The 19,104-nt window shown below is 40.9% G+C and overlaps 1 protein-coding gene across 3 annotated transcripts in view; it reads right to left on the bottom strand.

The window, feature by feature from the left end:
* LOC137428473 (uncharacterized) overlaps nucleotides 1-18,718 on the bottom strand; it is an 82,952-nt gene extending 64,234 nt beyond the window's left edge. For 2 of the 3 annotated variants that reach the window (XM_078778254.1, XM_078778253.1), the window contains exon 1: nucleotides 1,895-1,940. The gene's annotated coding sequence lies outside the window, so the exon portion shown is untranslated. Of the gene's footprint in view, nucleotides 1-1,894; nucleotides 1,941-18,460 lie in introns of those variants that run through there. The other variant, XM_078778255.1, reaches the window with a different exon arrangement.
* Between the last annotated feature and the right edge of the window lie 386 nt (nucleotides 18,719-19,104).

Consider the following 19,104-nt stretch of genomic DNA (forward strand, 5'->3'; position numbering starts at 1 on the left):
ATATGAAACCCAAAATCTCCACAACTCTTCCTCTGCTCATGAAGATATATGAAACCCAAAATCTCCACAACTTTTCCTCTACTCATGAAAATATATATATATGAAACCTGAAATCTCCACAACTCTTCCTTTACTAATTAAGATATATGAAACCCGAAATCTCCACAACTCTTCCTCTGCTCATGAAGATATATGAAACCCGAAATCTCCACAACTCTTCCTTTACTAATTAAGATATATGAAACCCAAAATCTCAACAACTCTTCCTCTGCTCATGAAGATACATGAAACCCGAAATCTCCACAACTCTTCCTCTACTCATGAAGATAAATGAAACCCGAAATCTCCACAACTCTTCCTCTACTCATGAAGATACATGAAACCCGAAATCTCCACAACTCTTCCTCGACTCATGAAGATACATGAAACCCGAAATCTCCAGAACTCTTGCTTTACTAATTAAGATATACTAGGGCATGCCCGTACTATATCTATATCTAAAATTATATCCCCCCCCTCTATTTACATGAAATGGTTTGGTCCAAAGCGAACGGCTTGCGAGTGGTGACAATCCCCCCCCCTCTATTTACATGCAATGGTTTGGTCCAAAGCGAACGGCTTCCGGAGTTTGGTAAAGAAATCGCCATCGCGTGCACAAACGCGCAGGAAAGCGAATGAATCGCAAATTCGTTTTTATTAGTTGTAAAACATAGTTTAACGCCAACATAGTTTGCAAACGTGAAATAAATGAATACGCTCTCAAATGTGCCATCCGAGGCAGAGTGTGCCCGCCACGTTCGGCACACGCGATCGTTCGCTGCTCTCTGATTGGTTGAATCGTTTTTTGGACATAGCTCGGTAAGTAATTGTCCGATTAATATGAAACCTTGAAAAGGCACATCCTCGGGTCCCCAGCAATATACCTGGCAAGTTAAAAGTATATCGGACCCGTGGTTGTCGAGAAACAGCGGTCACAGACAAACGTACAGACAGAGATTACTGGAATTATAGATAGACTAGGGCATTGCCCGTACTATATCTATATCTAAAATTATATCCCCCCCCTCTATTTACATGAAATGGTTTGGTCCATTCGCAACGCCAAAGCGAACGGCGAACGGCTTGCGAGTACAGTGACAATCCCCCCCCCCCCCCTCTATTTACATGAAATGGTTTCGTCCATTCGCAACGACCACAGAACCCCCCCCCCTCTATTTACATGGAATGGTTTGGTCCATTCGCAACGCCGGCACACGCGATCGTTCGCTGCTCTCTGATTGGTTGAATCGTTTTTTGGACATAGCTCGGTAAGTAATTGTCCGATTAATATGAAACCTTGAAAAGGCACATCCTCGGGTCCCCAGCAATATACCTGGCAAGTTAAAAGTATATCGGACCCGTGGTTGTCGAGAAACAGCGGTCACAGACAGACAAACGTACAAACGTACAAACGTACAGAGATTACTGGAATTATAGATAGATGAAACCCAAAATCTCCACAACTCTTCCTCTGCTCATGAAGATATATGAAACCCGAAATTTCCACAACTCTTGCTCGACTCAGGAGGATACATGAAACCCGAAATCTCCACAACTCTTCCTCTACTCATGAAGATACATGAAACCCGAAATCTCCACAACTCTTCCTCAACTCATGAAGATACATGAAACCCGAAATCTCCACAACTCTTCCTCTACTCATGAAGATATATGAAACCTGAAATCTCCACAACTCTTCCTCGATTCACGAACATATATGAAACCTGAAATATCCACAACTCTTCCTCCACTCACGAAGATGTTTAAAACCAGAAATCTCCACAACCACAACTCGTCCTCTAGTCAAGATGTTTAAAACACGAAATCTCCACAACTTTTCCTGTACGGTACTCACAACTCTCTTTGTCTTTGTGTAAAAATTTTCTTTAGTTGTGCGCGTCCTGCTGACCAGATCCACGCTTTCTTAATGGACGACTCTTCTTCTTCGCTACGGTATTATATCAGCTCTCTCGAATCCTCCCCGATCGTAAACTCACCCCCACCAACGTGTATTACCAGATCATTGTTTACAGACTATAATTTTGCTAAAATATATTCTAAAATAAAAATATCTATCGTTAAAATAACGAGGAAAAAGAAGGTTCGACAAGCCAAGCTAAAATATACACCCCCGTTGTGATTTTGAGAGTTCAACGTCACTGAAAGGTTGTTGTTGTTTGTTTGTGTTTCTCGGTTGTTTGAGTTTGATGCCGACACATTTCTCTCGGCTTTCCCTCATTCCAGGGGTGTGTTCACTTACAAAGTACTTTGATTAAGTCACCTTTTAAGTTTTTTTTGATGCTGAAGGCTCCAGGCATGGAGGGACGGACTACATAGACTACAGTCCTCATCGAGGCCAGGCCTAAACAAAAGTGCTGCATTTAAAGAAAAGTGAAGAAAGAGAGAATAGTCCGAGTTTTTGAGGAAGTAGAAAATCAGCTTTTTGAAAAGGGGAAGGTCACAAGTGTTTGGAAAGACATGAGAAGGTAAAGAGTTCCTGATTTTGGCAGTGGAATGGAAGAAACAAACATCATAACGGCTCCACCTTTGAGTTATCAATACCCACACAATCACAATGGTCATGTGATGTGGCGACTTGTCGAGTACTTCGTGGTCTCACGAATAGCGGAGGTGCAAAGGGGCAAGTTGTTGGGAGCAGAAACCGAAGCAATATCTATCTATAATTCCAGTAATCTCTGTGTGTGTGTCTGTGTGTTTGTCTGTGACCGCTGTTTCTCGACAACTACCGGTCCGATATACTTGAAACTTGCCAGGTATATTGCTGGGGACCCGAGGATGTGCCTTTTCAAGGTTTTAAATTAATCGCAGAAGTAGTTACCGAGCTATGTCCAAAAAACGATTCAACCAATCAGAGAGCAGCGAGCTATCACGTGTGCCGAACGTGGCGAACACACTCTGCCTCGGATGGCACATTTGAGAGCGTATTCATTTATTTCCCGTCGGCAAACTATGTTGGCGCTATGTTGGCGGTAAACTATGTTTTAAAACGAATTAAAACGAATTTGCGATTCTTTCGCTTTCCTGCGATATGCGACCTTCCGGAGCTCCTGTGAGAGCGTGCGCCATTACGGATAGTAATTCAATTAAAAACATAAAAACATTGTCCCAATTCAGTCAGAGCGAAGGGCGTTGTTTTAAGCGAAGAGCGTTTTATTTTTCCCCTTAAATTCAGTCGCCGGACGGTGAAAGCTTTTTTTTGGGGGCAGCTACTGGCAGCCACGTACGGCCAATCACAGGACACGTTGTTGTGTCGACGTGCCGTGTTGTTTTCCCTCGCGGTTTGGAATGTTTTTCCTTTTCATTTTTTTTCTCTTCTCTTTCCACTTGATGATGGTAGCAGTTCTGTACTCGCAAGCCGTTCGCCGTTCGCTTTGGCGTTGCGAATGGACCAAAACATTTCATGGACCAAACCATTTCATGTAAATAGAGGGGGGGGGGGGGGATATAATTTTAGATATATATATAGTACGGGCATGCCCTAGTCTGTTTAAAAGAGAAAGAGCCAACTTTGTGACGTAATTCCAGTGGGTCCTGTTTTGAGGTCAGATTGGGAGAGTTGATAAGTCGGATCACTTTGGATTTAATTATGTCCAGTAAGGGGCAGGGGGGCGGGGGAAATGCCCCAAGCTTAATTCGGTAGCTTACAATTAAGATAAAAACATCCCGTATTTAAACGTGATTAACAATAATGAACGTAAACTGCATTTGTGATTTCACGTACACTGTAACCACACGAACAAATGGTAATTTTGGAAGTCAGACCTAGCTCCCCAAGATAAATATTAACCCCCACCCCCAAATAGAGCAGTCAAACTACACCTATGATGTGGAGCAAGAACCTCCCAGATGTGAGTCCGCCATACAAGGACGAATCAATCCTTTAGACAGTTGAAGCAACTGTTGAGAGGAGAAGAATCTTCAACATCTGAACAGGACTCCCAGTTTCTTCGATGCAGATTTAGCTATTTGTGTAATGTGTGGATTCCAGGATAAATTTTATGCTTGGGTAAGACCTAGTAGGTTTATTGTATCACATGGTGTAATTGTGGACTAGTGTTGGGCTCCCTGGTGTTGGGTTAGCGGGTAGGGTGCCGGCGTAGGATCCTAGGATCCTGGGTTCGAATCCCGGTCAATCGCTGAATTAACGCCAGGGGGGTTGACTCAGCCTGTCATCCTTCCGAGGTCGGCAAATTGAGTACCAGTTCACTGGTAATTCCCTGCTTGTCGTTAAAGGTGGCAAAAAGGGTTGGCGTCAGGAAGGGCATCCGGCCATAAAACATTGCTTCAAAAAGGGAACCGAAAAACAACAACAACCACAGTTCCCGAAAAAGGCCAACCCCCGCTTGCGGGGAAAAATGGCCTCTAAAGGTGGTTTTATGGTGTAATTGTGGAGCTTTTGAAGGAGATTGGAGAGAGAGGAGTTTTAGAGACAGAGAGAGAGATGGGAAGTAATTGAGTTTCAGAAACATTGAATTTAACCTGATTGTATTTGCCTCACTGGGAAATCTTGTCCAAATCCTTATTTTAAGATGTGGCTGTGATCAAACCAGATGCAGATGGAGTGAGGGAAGATGGAGCAGATGAGAAACCCATGGAGGAATGCAACGTCGAGTCATAAGCATAGGAGTGCATTTGGTTATTTGTAGAAGAAAGAAGGTCATTGATAAAAAGGAGGAAGAGTGTTGGAGACAGGACATAACCCTGAGGGAAAACTTGGCGAGCATTCTGCAAGAAACTTGCTCACTCAACACACCTGTCCTGGTGAAGCTTGATGGCCAAGCCAAGCTAGAAATGTGGGAAGAGGAAGAGTTTCACAGGAATAAAATAAATTTAATCTGGGGGGACGGGGAGTTATTGCTTTTCCCAACAAAGCTCCATTCCCGAAGCAGCTATAAACTACCATCCTGGTTCCCTATACATTGAAAGGGGGGAGAGTGAAAAAATTGATGCATATTTTTTGCTTTTGGAAGAAACAAAATTACAGATTAATACGGATAATGGTGTTATGAATAGTCTCACATCGTTGGACTTTTCTAATAAATAAATGAGTGGTAAAACACCAACTGATATATATTGTTATGGTTGTGTGGGTAGAGGATGGAACACCATAGTACAGATAGGATTGTATAGACATAAAATGGACCATGTAAGAGTCGGAGACATCTCGATGTATTTAAGCATGGAAACTGTGAGTTTAAGATCGTTTACGTTTACGTTTACGTCAAATCTACCACACGGGGGTGGGGGGGGGGGGGGTTTGTTGTGTTAACTAGGTAGGGTCTAAGGCTAGTTTCTCCCAGAATGTGATTGCCTCCTGTGACCTTTTCTTATGTTGTTATTCACACATAATGCCCAGCAGAAACCCAAACATTCCTCCAAGGAATCATAATCGGCAACTAAGCCCCGCCTCTGAGGGATAGCAAGCCGGCATGCCACGCCCTGGGGTTCGTCATTGGTCAAGCAAGACCATGGGGTGATTCGCTGGAGCTTGGTCATTGGTCGGTGTGATGTCATGGAGAAGGTTCAGTTCAAGCAGGAGGGAAGAGGAAGAGCGTGTCTGCCTCGGGGTCTCTTGGTCTTTGTCTCTCGGGTGGTCTGGCTGCTTGTGGCCCCGGTGAAAACCTTAAATGAGACTGGCTCACTTGAAATTAAAATGACAAACCCTACGTTGAAGAAATATTCAATAACGGTGAGGAGTGGAGGATTTCTCCCATTTCTAATTCCTTTATTTGCTGGTTTAAGTGCGGCGGGAGCATTGACGGGTGGTATTTCAGCAGCGGTAAAACCTGCTAATGAAAGGAAGGCTCCATACAGAATCAAAAAGAGTTGGAAAGACATAACAAACAGTTGGAGAAACAAATTAGTGGAAGTGGTGTAATTGTAGATTTTGCTGAAAAACTTGAAAGCTTTTCCTGATAAGTCGAGATTGTTAGTTGGGGATATGCTTTCTTATATCGCACAGGCAGGTGTTGAACTAACGAAAAGGGGAAATGGATTCTTTCTCATAAATAGATGGTTTAAAGAATTTGGAAAGAATACAACATCAAATATAGAACTTGCTAATTATTGTAAAAAAAAAAAAACTAACAAGTCAGGAGACGACGATGGTTCATGAGCGAGTGGTATTCAATGACAAAAGAAGGACTATAACCGGAACAGGCCCGGACAGGCCAGGCCCGGAAATGTCAAAACGAACGTTACTGACCTTGAAATGAGATAGAAAATAATGTATAATCAGTTATGAGGTTAGTTAGCTACACAATACCGAAAATTCGGTGAAAAATGAAATGAAAATAAATAAATAAATAAAATGGAAAAAAATAAAAAATAAAAATCGAGCTCCGTGGGGCTAGACACATGACATTCGCCTAACCAAATATCGAAACCCCTGTCAGATTCCACCAAACCCCTCGGAGAAGATGTAGCTTGAACTCGATTACCCTCTAAAAAGACATCTTTTTCGGGCGTGGCTCCGCCCACAATGGGCGCAATACGCCCACTCTAGGCAGGACACAACTAGATCATGACATCAACCTCCCACCCAAGTTTCATCAAGATCGGATGATATCATCGGGTAGTTATGCTGCGGACAGACAGACACACAGACAGATGCACACACATGACGAATATAGTGGTCACTTGATAACTCGTGAACCAAAAATTGAAAATGTGGTTATTTGTATGAGAGATAAATCAACAAGTTTCTCTAAAGATACAAAGAATATGATGTTCCTGGTAAAAAAAATGATCAGTTTTGTGCTCCAAATGTGTTTTGAATGATTATGTTTCTCGTAAAAATGATCAGTTTTGAGATCCAAAGTTGTTTTGAATGATGATATTCCTGGCAAAAGTGATCCAGTTTGTGCTCCAAAGTTGTTTTGAATGATGATGTTCCCGGTAAAAGTGATCCAGTTTGTGCTCCAAAGTTGTTTTGAATGATGATATTCCCGGTAAAAGTGATCCAGTTTGTGCTCGAAAGTTGTTTTGAATGATGATATTCCTGGTAAAAGTGATCCAGTTTGTGCTTCAAAGTTGTTTTGAATGATGATATTCCCGGTAAAAGTGATCCAGTTTGTGCTCCAAAGTTGTTTTGAATGATGATGTTCCTGGTAAAAGTGATCCAGTTTGTGCTCCAAAGTTGTTTTGAATGATGATGCTCCTGGTAAAAGTGATCCAGTTTGTGCTCCAAAGTTGTTTTGAATGATGATGTTCCCGGTAAAAGTGATCAGTTTTGCGCTCCAAAGTTGTTTTGAATGATGATGTTCCCGGTAAAATTGATCCAGTTTGTGCTCCAAAGTTGTTTTGAATGATGATATTCCCGGTAAAAGTGATCCAGTTTGTGCTCCAAAGTTGTTTTGAATGATGATGTTCCTGGTAAAAGTGATCCAGTTTGTGCTCCAAAGTTGTTTTGAATGATGATGTTCCTGGTAAAAGTGATCCAGTTTGTGCTCCAAAGTTGTTTTGAATGATGATGTTCCTGGTAAAAGTGATCCAGTTTGTGCTCCAAAGTTGTTTTGAATGATGATGTTCCTGGTAAAAGTGATCCAGTTTGTGCTCCAAAGTTGTTTTGAATGATGATGTTCCTGGTAAAAGTGATCCAGTTTGTGCTCCAAAGTTGTTTTGAATGATGATGTTCCCGGTAAAAGTGATCCAGTTTGTGCTCGAAAGTTGTTTTGAATGATGATGTTCCTGGCAAAAGTGATCCAGTTTGTGCTCCAAAGTTGTTTTGAATGATGATGTTCCTGGTAAAAGTGATCCAGTTTGTGCTCCAAAGTTGTTTTGAATGATGATGTTCCCGGTAAAAGTGATCAGTTTTGCGCTCCAAAGTTGTTTTGAATGATGATGTTCCCGGTAAAAGTGATCCAGTTTGTGCTCCAAAGTTGTTTTGAATGATGATGTTCCCGGTAAAAGTGATCCAGTTTGTGCTCCAAAGTTGTTTTGAATGATGATATTTCCGGTAAAAGTGATCCAGTTTGTGCTCGAAAGTTGTTTTGAATGATGATATTCCTGGTAAAAGTGATCCAGTTTGTGCTTCAAAGTTGTTTTGAATGATGATGTTCCAGGTAAAAGTGATCCAGTTTGTGCTCCAAAGTTGTTTTGAATGATGATATTCCCGGTAAAAGTGATCCAGTTTGTGCTCGAAAGTTGTTTTGAATGATGATGTTCCCGGTAAAAGTGAACCAGTTTGTGCTCCAAAGTTGTTCTGAATGATGATATTCCCGGTAAAAGTGAACCAGTTTGTGCTCGAAAGTTGTTTTGAATGATGATATTCCTGGTAAAAGTGATCCAGTTTGTGCTTCAAAGTTGTTTTGAATGATGATATTCCTGGTAAAAGTGATCCAGTTTGTGCTCCAAAGTTGTTTTGAATGATGATGTTCCTGGTAAAAGTGATCCAGTTTGTGCTCCAAAGTTGTTTTGAATGATGATGTTCCTGGTAAAAGTGATCCAGTTTGTGCTCCAAAGTTGTTTTGAATGATGATGTTCCTGGTAAAAGTGATCCAGTTTGTGCTCCAAAGTTGTTTTGAATGATGATGTTCCTGGTAAAAGTGATCCAGTTTGTGCTCCAAAGTTGTTTTGAATGATGATGTTCCTGATAAAAGTGATCCAGTTTGTGCTCCAAAGTTGTTTTGAATGATGATGTTCCCGGTAAAAGTGATCAGTTTTGCGCTCCAAAGTTGTTTTGAATGATGATGTTCCCGGTAAAAGTGATCCAGTTTGTGCTCCAAAGTTGTTTTGAATGATGATATTCCCGGTAAAAGTGATCCAGTTTGTGCTCGAAAGTTGTTTTGAATGATGATATTCCTGGTAAAAGTGATCCAGTTTGTGCTTCAAAGTTGTTTTGAATGATGATATTCCCGGTAAAAGTGATCCAGTTTGTGCTCCAAAGTTGTATTGAATGATGATGTTCCTGGTAAAAGTGATCCAGTTTGTGCTCGAAAGTTGTTTTGAATGATGATGTTCCTGGTAAAAGTGATCCAGTTTGTGCTCCAAAGTTGTTTTGAATGATGATATTCCCGGTAAAAGTGATCCAGTTTGTGCTCGAAAGTTGTTTTGAATGATGATGTTCCTGGTAAAAGTGATCCAGTTTGTGCTCCAAAGTTGTTTTGAATGATGATGTTCCTGGTAAAAGTGATCCAGTTTGTGCTCCAAAGTTGTTTTGAATGATGATGTTCCTGGTAAAAGTGATCCAGTTTGTGCTCCAAAGTTGTTTTGAATGATGATGTTCCTGGTAAAAGTGATCCAGTTTGTGCTCCAAAGTTGTTTTGAATGATGATGTTCCTGGTAAAAGTGATCCAGTTTGTTCTCCAAAGTTGTTTTGAATGATGATGTTCCTGGTAAAAGTGATCCAGTTTGTGCTCCAAAGTTGTTTTGAATGATGATGTTCCTGGTAAAAGTGATCCAGTTTGTTCTCCAAAGTTGTTTTGAATGATGATGTTCCTGGTAAAAGTGATCCAGTTTGTGCTCCAAAGTTGTTTTGAATGATGATGTTCCTGGTAAAAGTGATCCAGTTTGTTCTCCAAAGTTGTTTTGAATGATGATGTTCCTGGTAAAAGTGATCCAGTTTGTGCTCCAAAGTTGTTTTGAATGATGATGTTCCTGGTAAATGTGATCCAGTTTGTGCTCCAAAGTTGTTTTGAATGATGATGTTCCTGGTAAAAGTGATCCAGTTTGTGCTCCAAAGTTGTTTTGAATGATGATGTTCCCGGTAAAAGTGATCAGTTTTGCGCTCCAAAGTTGTTTTGAATGATGATGTTCCCGGTAAAAGTGATCCAGTTTGTGCTCCAAAGTTGTTTTGAATGATGATGTTCCCGGTAAAAGTGATCCAGTTTGTGCTCCAAAGTTGTTTTGAATGATGATGTTCCCGGTAAAAGTGATCAGTTTTGCGCTCCAAAGTTGTTTTGAATGATGATGTTCCCGGTAAAAGTGATCCAGTTTGTGCTCCAAAGTTGTTTTGAATGATGATGTTCCCGGTAAAAGTGAACCAGTTTGTGCTCCAAAGTTGTTTTGAATGATGATATTCCCGGTAAAAGTGATCCAGTTTGTGCTCGAAAGTTGTTTTGAATGATGATATTCCTGGTAAAAGTGATCCAGTTTGTGCTTCAAAGTTGTTTTGAATGATGATATTCCCGGTAAAAGTGATCCAGTTTGTGCTCCAAAGTTGTTTTGAATGATGATGTTCCTGGTAAAAGTGATCCAGTTTGTGCTCCAAAGTTGTTTTGAATGATGATGTTCCAGGTAAAAGTGATCCAGTTTGTGCTCCAAAGTTGTTTTGAATGATGATGTTCCCGGTAAAAGTGATCAGTTTTGCGCTCCAAAGTTGTTTTGAATGATGATGTTCCCGGTAAAAGTGATCCAGTATGTGCTCGAAAGTTGTTTTGAATGATGATATTCCTGGTAAAAGTGATCCAGTTTGTGCTCCAAAGTTGTTTTGAATGATGATATTCCTGGTAAAAGTGATCCAGTTTGTGCTCCAAAGTTGTTTTGAATGATGATATTCCCGGTAAAAGTGATCCAGTTTGTGCTCGAAAGTTGTTTTGAATGATGATATTCCTGGTAAAAGTGATCCAGTTTGTGCTTCAAAGTTGTTTTGAATGATGATATTCCCGGTAAAAGTGATCCAGTTTGTTCTCCAAAGTTGTTTTGAATGATGATATTCCTGGTAAAAGTGATCCAGTTTGTGCTTCAAAGTTGTTTTGAATGATGATATTCCCGGTAAAAGTGATCCAGTTTGTGCTCCAAAGTTGTTTTGAATGATGATGTTCCTGGTAAAAGTGATCCAGTTTGTGCTCGAAAGTTGTTTTGAATGATGATGTTCCTGGTAAAAATGATCCAGTTTGTGCTCCAAAGTTGTTTTGAATGATGATATTCCCGGTAAAAGTGATCCAGTTTGTGCTCGAAAGTTGTTTTGAATGATGATGTTCCTGGTAAAAGTGATCCAGTTTGTGCTCCAAAGTTGTTTTGAATGATGATGTTCCTGGTAAAAGTGATCCAGTTTGTGCTCCAAAGTTGTTTTGAATGATGATGTTCCTGGTAAAAGTGATCCAGTTTGTGCTCGAAAGTTGTTTTGAATGATGATGTTCCTGGTAAAAGTGATCCAGTTTGTGCTCCAAAGTTGTTTTGAATGATGATGTTCCTGGTAAAAGTGATCCAGTATGTGCTCGAAAGTTGTTTTGAATGATGATGTTCCTGGTAAAAGTGATCCAGTTTGTTCTCCAAAGTTGTTTTGAATGATGATGTTCCTGGTAAAAGTGATCCAGTTTGTGCTCCAAAGTTGTTTTGAATGATGATGTTCCTGTTAAAAGTGATCCAGTTTGTGCTCCAAAGTTGTTATGAATGATGATGTTCCTGGTAAAAGTGATCCAGTTTGTGCTCCAAAGTTGTTTTGAATGATGATATTCCCGGTAAAAGTGAGCCAGTTTGTGCTCGAAAGTTGTTTTGAATGATGATGTTCCTGGCAAAAGTGATCCAGTTTGTGCTCCAAAGTTGTTTTGAATGATGATATTCCCGGTAAAAGTGAGCCAGTTTGTGCTCCAAAGTTGTTTTGAATGATGATGTTCCTGGTAAAAGTGATCCAGTTTGTGCTCCAAAGTTGTTTTGAATGATGATGTTCCTGGTAAAAGTGATCCAGTTTGTGCTCCAAAGTTGTTTTGAATGATGATGTTCCTGGTAAAAGTGATCCAGTTTGTGCTCCAAAGTTGTTTTGAATGATGATGTTCCTGTTAAAAGTGATCCAGTTTGTGCTCCAAAGTTGTTATGAATGATGATGTTCCTGGTAAAAGTGATCCAGTTTGTGCTCCAAAGTTGTTTTGAATGATGATATTCCCGGTAAAAGTGAGCCAGTTTGTGCTCGAAAGTTGTTTTGAATGATGATGTTCCTGGTAAAAGTGATCCAGTTTGTGCTCCAAAGTTGTTTTGAATGATGATGTTCCTGGTAAAAGTGATCCAGTTTGTGCTCCAAAGTTGTTTTGAATGATGATGTTCCTGTTAAAAGTGATCCAGTTTGTGCTCCAAAGTTGTTATGAATGATGATGTTCCTGGTAAAAGTGATCCAGTTTGTGCTCCAAAGTTGTTTTGAATGATGATATTCCCGGTAAAAGTGAGCCAGTTTGTGCTCGAAAGTTGTTTTGAATGATGATGTTCCTGGTAAAAGTGATCCAGTTTGTGCTCCAAAGTTGTTTTGAATGATGATGTTCCCGGTAAAAGTGATCCAGTTTGTGCTCCAAAGTTGTTTTGAATGATGATGTTCCTGGTAAAAGTGATCCAGTTTGTGCTCGAAAGTTGTTTTGAATGATGATGTTCCTGGTAAAAATGATCCAGTTTGTGCTCCAAAGTTGTTTTGAATGATGATATTCCCGGTAAAAGTGATCCAGTTTGTGCGCGAAAGTTGTTTTGAATGATGATGTTCCTGGTAAAAGTGATCCAGTTTGTGCTCCAAAGTTGTTTTGAATGATGATGTTCCTGGTAAAAGTGATCCAGTTTGTGCTCCAAAGTTGTTTTGAATGATGATGTTCCTGGTAAAAGTGATCCAGTTTGTTCTCCAAAGTTGTTTTGAATGATGATATTCCTGGTAAAAGTGATCCAGTTTGTGCTCCAAAGTTGTTTTGAATGATGATATTCCTGGTAAAAGTGATCCAGTTTGTGCTCCAAAGTTGTTTTGAATGATGATGTTCCTGGTAAAAGTGATCCAGTTTGTGCTCCAAAGTTGTTTTGAATGATGATGTTCCTGGTAAAAATGATCCAGTTTGTGCTCCAAAGTTGTTTTGAATGATGATATTCCCGGTAAAAGTGATCCAGTTTGTGCGCGAAAGTTGTTTTGAATGATGATGTTCCTGGTAAAAGTGATCCAGTTTGTGCTCCAAAGTTGTTTTGAATGATGATGTTCCTGGTAAAAGTGATCCAGTTTGTGCTCCAAAGTTGTTTTGAATGATGATGTTCCTGGTAAAAGTGATCCAGTTTGTTCTCCAAAGTTGTTTTGAATGATGATATTCCTGGTAAAAGTGATCCAGTTTGTGCTCCAAAGTTGTTTTGAATGATGATATTCCTGGTAAAAGTGATCCAGTTTGTGCTCCAAAGTTGTTTTGAATGATGATGTTCCTGTTAAAAGTGATCCAGTTTGTGCTCCAAAGTTGTTTTGAATGATGATGTTCCTGGTAAAAGTGATCCAGTTTGTTCTCCAAAGTTGTTTTGAATGATGATATTCCTGGTAAAAGTGATCCAGTTTGTGCTCCAAAGTTGTTTTGAATGATGATGTTCCTGGTAAAAGTGATCCAGTTTGTGCTCCAAAGTTGTTTTGAATGATGATGTTCCTGGTAAAAGTGATCCAGTTTGTGCTCCAAAGTTGTTTTGAATGATGATGTTCCTGGTAAAAGTGATCCAGTTTGTGCTCCAAAGTTGTTTTGAATGATGATATTCCTGGTAAAAGTGATCCAGTTTGTGCTCCAAAGTTGTTTTGAATGATGATGTTCCTGGTAAAAGTGATCCAGTTTGTTCTCCAAAGTTGTTTTGAATGATGATGTTCCTGGCAAAAGTGATCCAGTTTGTGCTCCAAAGTTGTTTTGAATGATGATATTCCCGGTAAAAGTGATCCAGTTTGTGCTCCAAAGTTGTTTTGAATGATGATGTTCCTGGTAAAAGTGATCCAGTTTGTGCTCCAAAGTTGTTTTGAATGATGATGTTCCTGGTAAAAGTGATCCAGTTTGTTCTCCAAAGTTGTTTTGAATGATGATGTTCCTGGTAAAAGTGATCCAGTTTGTGCTCCAAAGTTGTTTTGAATGATGATGTATGTATGAATGATGATGATGATGTTTGAACTTGATGGAGTCCTGCTCTCCCCTCTGGGCTGGGGCACCTGTCTCACACCTAGCTCGACCTCACTCTGTAGAAACCAAAGCTTTCAGAATCATTGGAATCTCCCGCGATGAAGCCAACTCCGAGGGCCTTTCACTCGCTCATCGCAGGCAGGTTGTTGGACTTTCTGTCTTTGACCGACTCCTCTCCGGCCTTGCTCCCTCAGCTCTGTCTGTACTCTGTTCTCCAAATATTCCTTCAGGACGCACAAGATCTGCCAGCAACCCTCTTCTGGTGACCTGCCAAAATCTAGGCTCTCTGCTCACCTTCACTCTTTCATTCCTCTTTTCTCCCGCCTCTGGAACAAACTCCCTCACCCTCTTCAATCCCACTCCTCCCTCCAGGTCTTTAAAACAGCTGTTCACCACCATCTCTTATCTTCCCCCATCCAAAACCTTGATCTTTTCTACCCCTATTAATACACTCCAAATCCACCTTTTTCAATCTCTGACTTAATTCCTGAAATTCCTATTAGTGTCCACATGTTTCAAACCGTGTACCCTATCCCCTCCCACCACCCACCCCCACCCCAGCCCTCTCCCTTCCACCGATCTCTCGATGTCCTTGTTCTCTACCTTTGTTGTGCTTGTGTGCTTCCCTCTCTCTCCCCCTCTTGTCTCCCACTCCTTTTATTATGCTTGATGTGCCCGTTTATGTTTTTTTTGTGTTTAATGTGTTGGCTCTTACACGAGCTTCGACTTTGTATTCAAAAATAAAAAATCTGATTTTTTTTTTTTACAGGTCATGTGATGTTGTATTTATCGTTGGATCCACTGAATAGACAAGCAAGACTGCACCTACTTTTATGAACAGAGCAGACACAGGCCCGCAGGACTCACTAGTGCATTGGAGTAATCAGAAGGGACCAGAAGAAGTAAAGAGCAAAGATCCAAAGCCTCCAAAGCTAGTCAACGACTGGGCATCCTCCATCATGCAAAGTCCTTCCTTGGCACACCTGAGCTCCTCACCACATACAAGGCTTTCATCCGCAGCTCAATGGAATACTGCTCTCCCCTCTGAGTTGGTGCTCCTGCCTCACACCTAGCTTGGCTTCACGCTGATTAAACCAAAGCTTTCAGATTCATTGTAATCTCCCGTGATGAAGCTAATTCTGAGGGCCTTTCACTCGCTCACCGCAGGCAGGTTGGTGGTCTTTCTGTCCTCTACCAGCTCCTCTCCGGCCTTGCTCCCCCAGCCCTATCTGTGCTCTTTCCCCCAAATATTCCTTCAGGTCGCACAACATCTGCCAGCAACCCTCTTCTGGTGAAACTGCCAAAATCAAGACTCTCTTCTCACCTTCACTCTTTTCTCCTGCCTCTGGAACAAACTCCCTCACTCTCTTCAATCCCACTCCTTCCTCCAGGTCTTTAAAACAGCTGTTCACCACCATCCCCCATCCAAAACCTTGATCTTTTCTATCCCCGCTAATTTACCCCAGATCTACTTTTTTGAAATACCGACTTCTTTACTGGAAGTCCGAGCAGTGTCCATGTGTTTTATACCTCTCCCACCCCCCCTTGCCATGCCCCGTATCCCCAAGCCCTCTCCCTCCCACAGATCTCCCGATGTCCCTGTTCTCTACTGTTATACTTGTGTGCTTCCCTCTCACTCCCCATCTTTTCTCCCGCTCCCTTCATTATATGTTTTATGTGTCCGGATATGTTTTTTTTGTGATTAATGTTCGCTCTTATATGGGCCGGGATCTTGTATATAAAAAAAAGAAAAAAAAAAGATGGAGTCATCAGGAGGGATAGGATTCGGGTTTCAGCTGCTACTCTTCAATGCTCAAATCCATTCAAGCACAGCCAAGTGAGCCCCACATACATTTTTCTGCAATAATTCACTTCTCCTAAGACAGGTAGATTTAAAAAAAGAGAGAAATAAAGAAAAAGCAAGAATAAGAAATAAATAAAGAGAAATATGAAAAAGTAGAAAGTAATGTGAAAGGAACGAACATGTTGGGAAGAACCCAGATAGATAGATTTCAGCAGTTCTGTTGACGTTTAAACAACGTTATGGAAACGTTTTATATCAACATTATTTGAATGTTGTAGGAAAACGTTGCCCAAACGTTTTAGTTAGGTACTGGACCGACTTTATACCAATCAATGTGTTGTGATCTACAAACATACCGCTCAACTTTGTGAGCATTCCAGGGGTGGGAGAAGTTGGTGGAGGTGGAAAAACACATTTCATGCCATTTTGTTAAGTAACGTGAAAAACATTGAAACAACGTGGTGGAAACATTTTACAACATTATTTCAATGTTGCAGGAAAGCGTTCCCGAAACGTTTTAGTTAGGTATTGGGCTGACGTTATACCAATAAACGTGTTGCGAACTACAAACTTTCCGCTCAACTTTGCGAGCATTCCAGGGGTGGGAGATGTTGGTGGAGGTGGAAAAACGTATTTCCTGCCATTTTGTTGAGTAACGTGAAAAACGTTGAAACAACATTGTGGAAACGTTTTACAACAACATTATTTCATTGTTGCAGGAAAACGTTCCCTAAACGTTTTATTTAGGTACTGGACCCACTTTAGGGTTAGGGTTAGGGTTAGGGTTGTTAGGGTTAGGGTTAGGGTTAGGTTAAGGTTTAGGGGTTTCTATTAAACGTACGATGAACATTGAGTTATATCAAAGTATTAAATGGATTATTTTAATTACACATTGTCCTCTTATGATCCTGCACCGCCTAAAATGAATGAACTGGAACATAAATGAGGATCGTTTTAAGCGATTTTTAAACACGATTTACCGATTAAATAATTTACCGTAAAATGGGGTGAATAGGGACAGCAAGGTGAATAGGGACACAAACTGAAAAAAGTTCGGAAACTTTTTTCGCTGAAAATTGATAACCATACTGATTTGTTGATATTTGGGTTGAAAGTGTTCTCTTGTTTTTTTAAAAAGCAACTTATAGTCCCTATGAACCCCATATATGGGTTAAATAGGAATAAATAGGATTTTTATGGCTGTCCCTATTCACCCCGTTTTACGGGTCAATAGGGACAGTCATTAATACAAAAAAATAATAATCAAGAAATCGGGACAGTTTGGAGAAACTTTTTATCCCATTTTTTTTTTCATTGGCACCGTGGTTTATATTATGGGTGCATATTATGTGCATCCATCTGAACTATCAATTCAGCAACAAGTTGGAAACTCAGGATTGTTTCTCGATTATTCTTTTTTTGTATTAGTGACTGTCCCTATTCACGCATAAAACGGGGTGAATAGGGACAGCCATAAAAATCCTATTTATTCCTATTTAACCCATATATGGGGTTAATAGGGACTATAAGTTGCTTTAAAAAAAAACAAGAGAACACTTTCAACCCAAATATCAACAAATCAGTATGGTTATCAATTTTCAGCGAAAAAAGTTTCCGAACTTTTTTTCAGTTTGTGTCCCTATTCACCTTGCTGTCCCTATTCACCCCATTTTACGGTACCGAATAATTTTAAAATGGTTACAATGGTTTTCCTCAACAAAAAGTGATATGAAAAGTTTAAACTTTATTTCGCAAATTTGCTTTTGATAATCTGGAGTGGGAATTCTTCCCGGAATTTTCACTTTTGGGTGAGAACTGAGAATCGCTTTGAGGTCAAACATCTTTAGTTCAACTCCCACGGTGATGAAAGTTAACCAGTTAGATGTTAGTTATCTCCTCTTTCAGAAAATATAACACCTGTTACCGTTCATGTTTGATGTTAAGTTGTTTGTTTAGTTTTCCTTTGAGGTGGTGCATAATCGGAGAACAAGTTTGTATGTTTTGATGTGTTTGTTTTTTTAACCTTGTAACGTAATTTTTGTTTTTCAAAACATAGTGTATAACTCCTTAAATATCCAAACTAGAACGACACTTTCGAAGTCACGAAGTCGACCGATTTGCCTCCGCCCACATTATTACATCATTATAATACTTGTACCAAGTTTGCTTTAAATCTATTCAGCTGTTCTCAAATTATCACATTTTTACCTGACATGACCTCTGACCTTTGACCTCACGACCCCAAATTCTAACCAGTTAATCTTTACATCATCATACATCTGTACCAAGTTTGAATTAGATCCCTTTAGCTGCTCTCAAATTATAGACCGATTACAGACTTTGACCTTTGACCTCGTGACCACAAAATCTAATCAGTTCATTTTTACCTCATTATTCATACCTGCAACAACTTTGACTAAGATTCCTTCAGCCGTTCTCAAGTTATCGCGGTAACGAAAACCTGTCATGGACGGACGGACGGACAGATAGCCGGAAGGACAACCTGAAAACATAATGCTTCCGGCGACTTCGTTAGCGGAGGCAACAAAATCGGGGCAATACCCCTGGCGCTCACCTGGTAGAATAAACAATATACTGCACTGATTAAAGGTATTTTAAACCAATAAACCAATTTAAAGCTCCTGCACACAGAACCAAATACAGACAAAAGGATAAAAGAACGTTGGAAAATAAAAACGTGTGGTTTATTGTGCACTTAGCTCTGATCAGCTCGGGGGAGGGGAGGAGGGGAGGTTAGGGGGGGGGGGGGTCTCACCAGGAATCGCCAGGGCCCCGGAGGTCTGGCATGCGTTGTGCGCAAAGCTCGCTTTGGTGTGAACTAGGCCTCGTTGCACCCACCCACGCTGCAGCGCTCGTACTAGTCCTCATCACGCTGCAGCAGCAAGCTGCGCGTCGTTTCCGCCTGCAAAACTCTGCACATCTCCCAGTGGCGTCTCTTTACATGGCCAGTCCAAGCCCAAACGCGCGAGGAAGAAAAACAAGGGAACCAGAAAAGGGCAAGAGCAGGGCAAGATCAAAGCATGAAGGGCAAAAGGCAAGAGCTAAAAATATTCGTCCTGGAGTCATTTTATCGTCGAGGTCGTGACGTCATCAGCGCTTCTCGACCAATCAGCGCGCCACTTCTTGCTTGCCTCTGACGTCATCGGTGGTCCTTGCCAATCGGCGCTCTGCTTCCTCCTCAGCCTTCCTTCCACCAAATCAGCGGGTAGCTTCTAGCTCCACCCTGACCAATCACGAGTTCCCGGGGCGTGTCTTCGGCCTGCTTGTCTGCCGAGGCGATGTCGCTGGTGTGTCCAAATGGCCGTGCTCAGAACTGCCTTCCGGTTGGTTTTCATGGTTATTATTTAGTGCAATTTTTTTTTTTTTTTTGTATACAAGATCGAGGCTCGTGAAAGAGCG

Source organism: Myxine glutinosa, chromosome 5 (genome assembly GCF_964187855.1).
Source record: "Myxine glutinosa chromosome 5, kmMyxGlut1.1, whole genome shotgun sequence".
Classification (NCBI taxonomy): Eukaryota; Metazoa; Chordata; class Myxini; order Myxiniformes; family Myxinidae; genus Myxine; species Myxine glutinosa.